The 13,044-nt window shown below is 41.1% G+C and overlaps 1 long non-coding RNA gene across 11 annotated transcripts in view; it reads left to right on the forward strand.

Moving 5' to 3' along the window:
- Positions 1–13,044, forward strand: part of LOC116444786 — a 74,731-nt gene that overhangs the window by 32,214 nt on the left and 29,473 nt on the right. For 9 of the 11 annotated variants that reach the window (XR_004240499.1, XR_004240492.1, XR_004240493.1 and 6 more), the window contains one exon: positions 10,327–10,635. The exons of the other annotated variants lie outside the window; for them this stretch is intronic. This is a non-coding gene — a long non-coding RNA (uncharacterized LOC116444786). The remainder of the gene's footprint in view (positions 1–10,326; positions 10,636–13,044) is intronic. 11 annotated transcript variants of the gene reach the window in all.

The raw sequence follows: 13,044 nt of genomic DNA on the forward strand, positions 1-13,044 counted from the left end.
ACTCTGTGTCCTGATGTGAACCCTGACTGTGAGGCCTCCAGAAACCTGGCACTTGTATGCTGTTGGCATTTTCTGATTACTGTGTTTTTAATCATTTTGCCCAGAAATGAGATGGCAATTGCAGACATCTTCAGGGATAATATTTCCTTCCTGAGGAGTGGAAAAATGACTTACTTTTCAAGGAGCTTGATAGGTGAATCTCTCTGACTGAGGCACTGACTATTTCCATCTTTGGCAGGCAAAATTCTTCCGCATTGTTACCAATACAAAAAGCCACAAAAGTGATTCATATATTTATGGCTCTAATTTTTTAGCACTTTCCTTAAGTTTTGCCATATGGATATGGGATGGGATGAAACAGATAATGGTATCTCTTGAAAGATGAAGCATTTTTTCCCTACGTGGATTTATTGGATCTTACCAGTCCTGTATCTTGATGATTCTTCACAGGTTCCAGGACTTCAGTCTAACACTGCAACTGAACTGCCTGGCTTGATGAGCTGTTTTGTGTAGTGAACTACCCATTCTGGTTTTAACTGTGCAACACTTTTTGAAGAGTGATTTCTGTCTTTCTGATTCATTGGTCTTGAGCCATCTCTGAACTATGGTGAATTTCCTATCAGTGTGTGCAGGTTGGAATTTACATGTTGATGACAATTAATATCAGCTAGTTGGGCTGCTGGTTAAGGCATTATTTGTACTGTATTTGTGAGTGAACTTTCCAGCAAGAAGGTTCTTTTCTGAATCAGACCTGTTTGGTGAGAAAATTCCAAAGCACTGAGAAAGCAGCGGCGAAACTTTGGCTGGATAGCATCCAAATCAGACCAAAAAAGTGGTATGTTGGTTTCACTCCCATCAGCCACTCCAAACTGTTCAGTCCTATGCGTAAGATCTGTAGGGCACGTACCTTGTTCAGCCAGTGTGCTTTCTGTGTTTGACCACTTTCAGTGAAAACCTTACTGATGTTACTTTCCTATTGGTCTCTGGCCCAGTAGAAGATTCTGGTTTAAAATAGCTATGCAGCCACCCTCTGTGCATTCTGTGATTTCTTCTCAGAGACAAAGAGTTGTGTAGACTCAAAAATTATCAGAAATTGTGTCCTGGATAAGTCTATCTAGTCCTTACTCAACACTCAAGCTCTCTACATATCTAAGACAACTATTAGTGTAATAATAAGGAATTAGTTCTTGTGCTTCATATACTACGATTTAGCTTTAGGATTGGAGGAATGGGTTGCTCTATTTGTTGAGTGGGTTTTTTGTTTTATTTTGTTTTGTGTTGTTTTAAATGAGAATTCTGACTCTATTTCTGGGATGTCTGAAACTCATTTCTCTTTGTCGTCATTCATAATCAATTCCAGAGGTATCAAGTATTTTATAAAATGGTAGCTGCAGATTTTTTCCTACATCAGCCACTGGGACTAAAAAATAAATGCACATAATAGGGCCAGAATCTCAAGACATATGTGACACTTTGTTAAGCCTGTGTGTATCATAGTTTACAGCCTCAGAAAGTTCTTGTTCTTTTCTCTGATTATATTCTCAACTACTGTTCCATTCAAATGTAGCCAAAGACATGTCATTCTTGTTCTAATTCCTATGAACAAAGCACACAGCTTTTAGTTTTCATTCTTGGCCTCATTAATAATGATAATGCAATATTACAAAACAAATATAAACAGCGAAGAACCTCTAGGTGATTGTCAAGTTCCACTTGAGGATACACATTTCAGGAGCCCCACATATTCAGCTTATCTGACAACTAACCAGTTCTTTCACGACTCATTTCAAACTGCTGGAAATGGTAATAATGAGAAGCATTTTCCAAATGAAGTGAGAAAAATAATGTTTTACCTACCAAAAATCTCGAAACACTTGTTACTCAGTACCCACATGTAGAGGGACATGGCTGTGCATCTGTCTCTAAAATATGTGTGCCTGAGAAAGGAATCCAGTGGTATTCTGGGCCAGCAAAGGCTACTTATGACTCTATAGATGCACTTTTTTGACCATTCCAGAAAACGTTCAAGACACACTAGTTCTGAAGCCTACAGCCTTTCTTCCTTTTCCTTATTCCATCACCTTTTTGTGTATATAAATACAAAATGCTGTTAAGTACTGCTTCCAGAGACAGCTATTATGTTAGTGAAGGAATGCCCAGTACAAACTAGTTTGCTTACCTCCAGTGTGAGCTTATAGCTGTGGGGAAAACATATAAATGGAAAATGCCATCCTGACTATTATTGTCTATTTTTATTTTATTTTGGAATATTTAGATGTGAGCCTTTAAACATAATGATTGTGAGGAACGGAGCCAGAGAGTTGTTCCTTCTTATGGCATTAATTCTCATTGTCACTACTGTACATATTATCTTCTAAAACTGGACTTAAGCTGTGGTTTGGATTTGTGGGAGCTGCTTTTTTTGGCTTTGTTATATAACCACACTTTCAACTGTGCCAAACAGCCTGCTTGTTTCAATAGGATGATAATTTGTTAAAGCAGGAGGGAGGAGAGAGTGACTGAAGTGCCACGTCTGCTTGGTTTTGCAAATATGGCACCTCATACCCACAAAGCATTTGCAAACATATAGCCAGCACTGTAGGCGGAAGCTGTGTTGCATACTTTAGGAATTACCTCTTTTCAAAGTCTCAGAAATCTTGTGGGCTCAAAATATTCATCAGCATACTGATGTTTAATAAGTTGCCATCTGTCAGCTGAAATGTGGTAAATCCAGTGTGAATGCTTTTAACCCATGGAAAATGTAAGGCAATTTGATGTAGCTTTGCCTGCTAAACTAAGCCATACTACCCTGCGTTTGGCCAAACTAAAAGTGTGCATCCAGGTATTTCCAGGGACTCAGCTGATTTACTAAGTTGACCCATGATTGTGAGTCCTTCTGCACCTCCATCTGCAGCCAGATGATACTCAGAAACAGATCTGGAGGGATGGCTAAATTTAGACATTTTTAAATTTAATTCAACTGCTTTGGCACCAGAAAGTCTTTCAGAATTTGCTCTGGCCAGGATGCATGGAAAGTACGTGCTCTGAAATGTAACACTGATTATTTATGGATTTCTACACTTCAGTATAGCGAGCGTACAGGAGCTAACCCCCTCTCCCTGCCCCCACCAAAATCTTTCAAGTGATTTTGTGGAGAAAGGTTTCAGAGAAAAACTCAAGAAAAAGGAGAGATGTGCTTAGGTTTTGCTACTTATCACTGACTATTCTTGAAAAATTGCAGGGGGATTTGTGGGTTACAAGTGTACAACTCATACTATACAGTGTGTTACTAAGTACAGTACTGTCTTGCAGGAAGTAAGGTTTGAATGTCACTCTTGGGCTTTGAATACATTGTAGTGGGAAATGAACAGGAATTACCATTTCATCATGCATCAACTGACAGTTTCCTTTGAAAATTCAACTTCTAATTGACTGCCATATTCTTAAGGCTGGAAGAGACATTATACTCTCCTTTGCTTGTCCTTCCATGTGACATAGCTTGCAAAATCTACATTTACATTTCCCAACTGAAACAAGCCTAGAACTCAAGCAGGCTCAACGCAACAAGTTTTTAAATGTCCATTTTTAAGACGAGTCAGCTGGAAACTTCAAACTGCAACACATTCTATCTTTAGAGGAAAATGAATTTGATTTATGTATGAACTTTGTGCCTTGGCCTTGACTCAATTTTTTTCTAAGTAAAATTAGTATCTGGCAAAAATACTCCAGCCCCCTTACTTATTGGGTAATATAGTTCACTGGTCATTTAAAGAAGTGTAAAAAGATATACCTGGGAGACTGCATTCCTTTGGAAGGATGCAGAGTACCTCAAATGCACAATAGCCCTCGCTTGGGTATGAAGTGCAGAAAAAAGCAACTGATTACAAATATTCCTGACCTTTTAAAATCAAGATGCAAATAGTCCTCATCTATTCAATCTGCACTGAAGTAATGACCCATTTAAAAAAAAAAAAAAGTTTGGATTTCACTTCTATTTTTTATTTAATGACTAAGTGTAGACACTAAAGAAGGGAATTGCCTGTTTTTATGAGCTGATTCCCTTTCCTTCCTCCTTGGCTCATGTGTCTCTCTGGTGACTAATGGGGAGGTTGCTTCTCTGGAACACAAGGGGAAAGTTTCAGTAAATTGCAAAAGCATGTTTGTTACTTGGAAGTCTTGGCACATTTTTGAGCAAAGTTCATGGAAACCATAAAACTATTCTCAAGAAAGACTTTGAGGCCATATTCTCAAAAAATGCACCTACGCACAGGGACCTGCTTGTGAAAAGTTCATTGCAGTGATCAGATCAAGAATCTGAGCTGTTGTGCCGTCAAATAGATGTGCATAAAATACACGACTGCATCTGCAGATGAGGTAGTTTCCCTGACATGAAAATACACAACTCTCAGATTTGCATGGTTGTCTCTATGTTTTATAAGGGTGAATTAAGTACCTCATTTTATCTGACAATTAAACTCTTTCCTTACCTCTTTCCTTGACCCTCCTGTTTTCCATGTGCAGAAGATAAAAGGTTCCCCTTTAGAACAATCTAATGCTTCTAAAATGTTCTGCCCTCACAGAAAGCACTACATGAAGCAAAATTACTAATAAGGTCATAATGGAGACTGGTATGTTCTTACAGTAACTTGATCTCGGTAAAACTTTTAAGTCTTCCTACCAGTAACTTGGGTTTTGTTTTCTTATGTGAGGAAAACCAGAATCTATGGAATTGTAGGGAAAATAAACATCTGCAAGATGAGAGGAGAAGGAGAAGGAGAAGGAGAAGGAGAAGGAAAAGGAGAAGGAGAAGGAGAAGGAGAAGGAGAAGATGTCCTCTGGCAAGCTTTGAGTTCTAGAAAAATAAGCTCACACTAGTCTTTTGGCTGCCTGGATTACATCTGCAGCTGTTCATGTGCTCTCTTTATTATATGTCCACTTGCTGGCTTTAGTAGTCATATTCAAAAAAACAATAGCTTTTTCTTTTCTTAAAATGCCCATTAAAAATGGATATTGCAGTCACAAAAGCTGTTAAGCAAGCATGCTGAGATACCTGGGAGACGTACATAGGACAGGAATATTTTTTGTGTTTCCCTACCAATATCTTTCCAATTCAACCTGGAGCAAACAACTCTAATAGAAAAAGGAAGCTTCATTTTCCGTAGTCCCTTAGGTCTTGGCTTCCCCAACAAGGAAGTTACATAAACGTCTTCTCTGATGATGACTTACGTGATGCAAAAAGGCATTTTCTGAGAATGGAACTGAAACTACATCTTAATTTCATACAACCCATAAAAACATTATATAGGTCATCATTGGCAAGGTTTTAATTGGAGGCCAACATCATTTTCCTGAGCTCCTCATAGTTGTTTGAACTTACACTTTTTTTACCAGTCCTGTACCCATCTTGGAGCAGTCTGCAGTGTGTCCAGCACGAATGTGTTTGCATGTTTGCAACTGACTTTAAAATACCTTGGTGATATGGCTGTTGTCAGCAACTTGCTCTACCTTCCTTTGTCCTTTTCTTGTATATTCATATAACCTGAAACATCCTGGGAGGTTTTCCCTTTCAGTTGTGATTCACCTAAAATTCTTTCCTTTGGTTGTTACAAGTCATGTCATATGTATCAACACGGAGTTTCTCTTCTGAAATACACTCTCTTAAAAGGCACATGTGCACACACACACACACACACACACACACACGGAAGCTGTTGAAAATCCATAGATGTAACTTAAATACTGGGAGTGTATAAAAACATAAACCACAATTCATCATTCAAAATATATTAGCAAATGAGAGCCATGGGGAGAGCTGACATAAGCAATCTGCCCAACATACAAAGCGTTAATTTTCTGGAAATGCCCCAGATGTGCTGGCTATAACTACCTAACCCTAGAAACATTCACAGACAAGATTTTGAACAACTATTTATAAGAGTAACAACTCTGACACTGGGTGTTGTCTGAGAATTAATGACTGCCCACAATTAATGGCCCTCAACTGCATTTGAGCCATCAGCTCCTCCCAGCTAGTCATTAGTCCCTACACACAGTTCTCAAACTCCTGTTGTCCATTTGGTATTGGACAAGATGAAAATACATTGTCTTCAAACACTGAAAAAGCTTGCAGCAATGTAAACTTTCAGTAACTCTATTGCTTTCTTGACAAGGTTTGTGCTAGGGAAATTTTTGTGTTGTTTGGTCCTAAATGATATCTTTTACATATCCTTTGATTCCCACAATTAATCACTGCACAGCACCACAGGGAAAGAAGACTTCCATATGCTGTAGTAATAAGAAGCCTCCAAGAAATGTGACTAATAGAGGAAATGTGCAGCTTAAGCTGTGAATTAATAATTTATGTGAATTGCAAACAAGAGTTTGCATATGGTGCAAGTATGATTACAGATGAAGCTGTTCATGCAAATAAAAGGATCTGAGAAATAGTTGCAGAGCTCAGGACCTGACTCCCTTTATGACCAGGTTTTCCAACTCTTATGACTTTGAAAATGCAGGGCTTGGTCACACACAATATAAAATCTGGGGCTGTGACTTTGGCTTTAGAGTGTGATTCTGATCTGAAGAGAGACTCCTCCAAAAATATGGAGTGCTCATTTTATGAAGTCTTCCTATTCCTGTACTCAGAATCATACCTGCTGACTTTGGAGACATAAATCCTGTGCTGAAAAGCAACAGTAAGTAATGCAGGAAGTGGCACTGGGGCTAGGAGTGAGATGAAGGAGTCACCCACACAGTTCCTTGCTTTGGGACAGAACTGAGTTAAAAGCTGGGATTTCCCTGTCATGGAAAATATTGTCACTTTTCAAATTTCTCTCCTTCAGAATAAAAACAGTTTGAAACTTCCTGTGGAATGGAAATTCTGCTGAAATATTCTGTTAAAAATGTCACAGTACAAACAGAAGACCTCCCAATCCAGAAAGTAAAGGGTTTCTGCCTTGACTTAGACACAGCTGTCCACTTATAAAATAAAACCTGAGAATCAGCTCATAGAACATTGTCAGCATTGTACATTACACATCCTTTCAGACAGAATTGCTACACTATTGCATGAAATGTCAATAACAATACGTTTAAATCCCCTAAAAATAAATTATTTTTCATAACAGATTCGATTTTCAAATGTTTGTAGATTGTCTGGATTTGGTTTCAGGGCATTTTGAAGTCTTGTCAAAATTTTGGCTTCAGATTAAAAAAAAAATTCTTTTTTAATCTGTTAAAGACCAGTGCTTAGAAAAGACAAAGCCATGTCAATCCCATACAGAGTTGCAGTGCTGGTACCTCACGCAAACCAGCACACCCACATTACCAAACAAAGCACCGTGTATCTGTTTTGAATTGGCTCCTGTCGGGACGTCCATCATAATGGTGTCTGTAAGTCTGAGAATGTAAAGCTACTTGCTTTGTGGCCAACCTCTAACTACTAATAAGGGTTAGGGAGAAAGTTTCCTTGGAGGCAGTTCATCCCCTAATTACTTGCACAGATTTTCTAAAGCCCTTCTCAGATCAAGCTGGCTTTAAGTCCTGTCAGAGCCAAAGGTTTAGCCCACAAGGACAGCAGCAGCTCCTATACTCCCACAGCCAAGGCTGCCAGCACTCCAGGGCCCACACTCCAGTGAGAGCTGGGGGCACTGGAGACAGCACTATTTGCAGAGGGCTTCAATCAGGGCCAGGTGCCAGAATAGGCAAAGCAGAGCCTTGTCAAGGGTGGCAAGCAAAAAAGGCTCTGCAGCTTCCTCAGTCTGTTGGAGGTCTTGCTCCCTGGCTTGTCACCATGGTCTTTGGCAGGGATGAGCAGGAAGGCAGAGTTGTTGAGCTTTGGGCCTCTTCCAATGTCAGGATGAGTAATGAGGGCTCTACCCTCAGTCTTTGTCATACCTCTGCCTTTTGCCCTCCCCTCCAATAACAAAGAGTCTGACCTCTCATCCAAAGGGAGGCAAACTGCATTTTTGTCTTCTCTGTTAAGAATCCATGAGTCCCTTCTGATGCAGCAGCCTACAGCTCCTTTTCCTAAAGAACTAGGACTGTGGGGAAGTGAATTTGTGAATAAAGAAAAATAGGGACCTACTATTTGTGAGATGCAAACTTATTACACTGTTTTATCAATAACCATACCTGCCTGGAGATGGGGAATATCCTGAATATATGAGGAGTGGCTGAGGTCACTTGGTCTGTTCAGCCTGGAGGAGACTGAGGGGAGACCTCACTGCAGTTACAACTTCCTCACAAGGGGAAGTGTAGGAGCAGACACTGATCTCTTCTCTGTGGTGACCAGTGACAGGACCCAAGGGAAAGGGCTGAAACTGTGTCAGGGGAGGATTATGTTACATATCAGGAAAGGGTTCTTCACCCAGAGGGTGGTTGGGCACTGGAACAGGCTCCCCAGGGAAGTGGTCACAGCACCAACCCTGACAGACTCCAAGAAGCATTTGGACAGTGCTCTCAGGCACATGGTGTGACTCTTGGGGCTGTCCTGTGCAGGGCTAAGAGCTGGACTCATTGATCCTTGTGGGTCCCTTCCAACTCAGAATATTCCATGATCCTATGATTCTATGAATATTTCTAGGTTTATTTGTGCTGCTGTAGATAGCCCAAGAGTCCTTTGATCTAACTGAAATGGCCAGGCTCCTACCTGAAAGCCCCAGCCCATGCTAACACAGGGTATCTCAGCTTGGACATGGTTGCCTGGCTTGCAGACCACAGCTGGCCCACACCTGGCCAGGTTGGAATATGAGCAGGATGGGCTCAGGTCTCCCTGAGTTCAGCTACCCTGGGCACGAGTCTATCAGATCTCAGGGACAGCTAAACAGAAGCCCAGTGAATACCAGGTGTCAAGCCTGTTGTAGACATCTTTTTTTCCTAATCTTTTATCATGCCTACAGTCTGGATTTTTTCTTCCCCTGTCACCAGACCCCTTAAAGTTGGACCAGCTGCTCACATAGATCCTAGGTAAGACACAGTCAAACAAATGAAGATCTTTACTTTGGAGTTTGCTAGAGTCTTCTACACCCAGTATTTCAAAGCTTTTCACAAACAATATAAAGGTCTACGAAGGTGTCATTTCACAAATGATGAAACTGAAGGATGCAGATGTTTGAAGACTGGTCCAAGACAGCACAGCAGGAATGAGTGTGAGAATGCTGATGTAATTGCCACAGGATTTGGGTCCTAACCAGAGGATCATTGGGAGATGCTGTAACCCCTTTAGACTGTGATATTAATTTATTTGTATTTGCATATAAGAAATGTTAGTATCATAATACATACTGGGACTACTGCAATAGTACTGTAGTAGTAACTGTTATATTACAGTCAATTAATAAAAAAGGCAGCATTCTAAAGATGTGAATGGCAGCCTTTTTTGCCACACAGTTTGGGTGACAGTGGTTGAGAATTGGCAGTATCAGACCAAAAAGGTTTTCAAAGCTGAATGCCTGAACTGGCAGTAAGAGTACCTAACAAGAAGAACAAGAAGAAATCCTTTTACAGTGAGAGAATGTAATGATTCCCATTAGATCTTTTTTAAAAAATCTCACTGTGAACAGAGTTAAGTAAGTAACTGGCAGCATAAAGTCATTCACTGTTATCAACAACAATTCTAAGTAATCTAAAGTCAGATCATTCTAAACAAAAAAATTGTTTGCAATCAGTCTTCGAAGCATCTGGTAGACTCTCCCTTCTGCAATATTCATATCTGATTACAAGGCTAGAATTAGTTGTGAGCTCCCCAACACAGACTGTGTTTTCTGTAATGACAGATCAGTATGCATAGAAACTCACAAGATGAGATGAAAAAATTGAAAAGTGGTATGAAGTATTTCCTTCCTGAATTTTGGTATGTAATCAATAAATCAAGGCAAATGTGAAAGAGGTGCAATGGGGGTGAAATGGTCTCTTTACGGTGATTCTCTGTATAAGAAGGAAAGTGTAGGTAGGCTCATGCAACATCAGCGAGGTGGGGTTAGTGGGCTGGGATTCCATGAGCCTGGGGACATGATGCTACTCACTGGGAAGTCAGAAGTAATTAGAAGCAATAGTGCTGGAAGTGGTTTCATTCAGGTTCAACTGGCCTATGTATGGCTTGCAATAAAGAAGGTGTGTCTGGAGTATTTCAGGCTAAGAATTGATTTCCAGTGGAGAAAGGAAGCTCTTAGCTAGGCATTGTAGAAACGGCAGGGTGGAAAAGACTTGGACCTCAAACTGCCCAGCACTGATGCAGGATCAGGTATCCATGCACATTCCTGACAGGTAATTTTTAACTTTTCATTATAAACCCCATGTGAAGGAGATTTTACATTTTTTTTCCAGGGATCTTACTGCAGTCTTTCACATCTTCAACTGAAACCTGTGTTAACACCTTCAACCCAACAGCGTGCAAATGCAGAACCGCTTTGGGGATCCAAAGCAGTAACTGCCCAGACCTGGCCCCACTAGCTCAACTCTCCCCTCGACCATGCTGCACTGTTCCCTGTGTTGTAGACATATGGCCTAGGACAGGCAGCGGAAGAGGCTGGATCTGACCTGCTACCCTTTCCCCAGAGGCCAAAGGCAGCGGTATCTGACAACAGAGCAGATCTCAAACATCTGCACACTTACGGTGCCTGTGAAGCCTGAGCGGTGAGTCGCAGAACTGCAGGGGTTTATGCTGCCGGTGGGAAGGGCAGGGTGGGAAGGTGCCTGTCTGCATGTGCCTGGCGTGCTGCAGTAGGCACACGTCACAAACCTGCGCAGGAGAGCAAAACTGGGACCTACCCCGCTACTGCACAGGATACCAGTGCCTCAGGTGAAAGCAAGTCAATCGGCCAAACTAAGTTTCCCAAAATATTTAGAAGTTTAAAAAGGCTTATTTGATTACAGTGAAGTCCATTCAGCTCTGAAATTATGTCAGTGTGCTAGTTTAAAAAACCCAGTGGAAAATTACACCCCACTTAAGATACTCTCTTCTCCCCACCCTCTCCTGGTGAGAGGGGACACTAAAAGCCGAGATTCTGAGTTGAGATAAGAACCATTTACTTGAAAAAACTGAGCCCTGCAGTACTTGGGAAGCTGCTTAGTCTGGACAGGAGTCGTGCTGCCAGGAAACAGTGCCTTTGCCGGCTGCGGCAAATGCAGGGGGTTCCCTTCCCCGGGGCAGCAGCAGCAGCAGCAGCAGCAGCAGCACTCACATCTTTCCATGGCTTCAGCAGCAGTTACTGCTTGTGTGTGTTCAAGGGACCAGTCTGTCTTTCCCCACCACCGAGGTAAGACTGACTCCACTTCCAGCTTCCAGCGGTTCGGCATTTTCTGCTGAAACCACGCTCCCCCGCCATGACGTGGGTGGTGTGGAATTTAACAGTGCTAGAAAACTCCCACCCTTCTTTTTCCTCTGTACCCAGGACACTCAGTTTTCCTCTGCAAATGATCCCACAATGCATGAATCTGGAAGGCAGGAGACTGAGAGAGGTCGATATGTTATGTGAACAAAATTGTGACTCTTTCTTAGACAAGGTTGATGTTGGCCAATGCATCTTTCTCAGGAAGAAAGAAATATATACAGTTCTTTCTCAGCTTGACCAATTAGGAGAAGGTTTATTGTGAAACTGCTACTGGAGAGAGTCCACTGAAAGACTATGGATTTGTTGTAGGGACTGGAGCATGTATCCTATGAGGAAAGGCTGAGAGAGCTGGGACTGTTCAGCCTGAAGACAAGGCACATGGGGTTCTTATCAGCGTATATAAATATATGACGGGAGGGTGCAAAGAGTATGATGCCAGGCTCTTCTCAGTGCTGCCCACTGACAGGACTAGAGACAGCTGAATAAAACCCTCTGAATGTCCGGAAATACTGTTTCACTGGCATAGTTTTGCCCTGAGGTTGTGGAGTCTAGATCCTGGGAGATACTCAAATGCCATCTGGACATGGTGCTGGACAGGAGTTGGGCTAGATGACCTCTGGAGATTCCTTCCAACCTCGACCATTCTGTGATCCTGTGACCTTGACAAATACATAAAGTCTGTATTCAATACAGGAAGATCTACAACACTGAGATGAAGCATGACAATATTTTTTGTTGTTTGACATGCTGTCTTGTACCTGTTTATTTGGGACTCCATTAGCCTTACTAACTGACCAAACAATTGCACTGACTCCTTACAATGAAAACCTCCCAGTGTCATGCCAGGGTATAAGCCTTGGTATTCCATCTCAGTTTAAATCAAAAATTTTTTTTTTTAAAAAAAAAGCTGCTATGTAAGTAGAAAAGAAGTTTCTTGCATGGCTACTCAGAACTTACTCAGCCTCCTACATGTGGGACTGCTGCCCTCTGAAAAGGGCCTTCTGAACCATTTTGAAATAGGAGCTGACATGAAGTGACATAAAGGCCTTTAGACTTAATTTGAGATATATCACCCTGATGATCTCTTTTGTTTTCATTCTGTCATTTTACTGTCTCCTGAAGCATTTTATCAAAATCAAATGGTAGCTGTGATTAGGAATAGTTCCGTATCTACTTCCTCTCTCTTTAAGTAACTGGTTAGAAAGAGATCTTTAGTAAAGTTGCTGCTTTTAGTTGCATGGCTTTCTGTGTTATTTATGATTGAAAAATCTTTTGCCCTGCCTAAATGAAATATCATCTTAAGTGGAAAACTTATTTTGCCAGAATACTATATTATTCCTGACTGCGACCTAGTTATACTCATGATGCATAAGCCCACACATATCTTTTTATTATAAATAATGTTTTTCTCTGTTCTCTGTTCTTTCATTTTCTATGGAATCAATAATAAATATTTTCTGTCACTGTGCATCACTACAGAGGACACTTCAGTTAGACAATAACTACATGGAGTCTTGCCTTTGGGAGCTCCTTCTTACCTAGAACTGAGAGGAGTGTGGAAATTAAGGGCAGGCTTTATGCTATTGATGGCTCCTATTCTTCCTTGTGTGTGCATGCTTGTTTTAAAGGACTCATGTAGAAAGTTTACTGCACTCAAAAACAACAAAGATGGGCCAGAGTGTATTTTTCCAATGCTATTTTAAACATGTGG

Source organism: Corvus moneduloides, chromosome 5, assembly GCF_009650955.1.
Source record: "Corvus moneduloides isolate bCorMon1 chromosome 5, bCorMon1.pri, whole genome shotgun sequence".
In the NCBI taxonomy this organism is placed as follows: domain Eukaryota; kingdom Metazoa; phylum Chordata; class Aves; order Passeriformes; family Corvidae; genus Corvus; species Corvus moneduloides.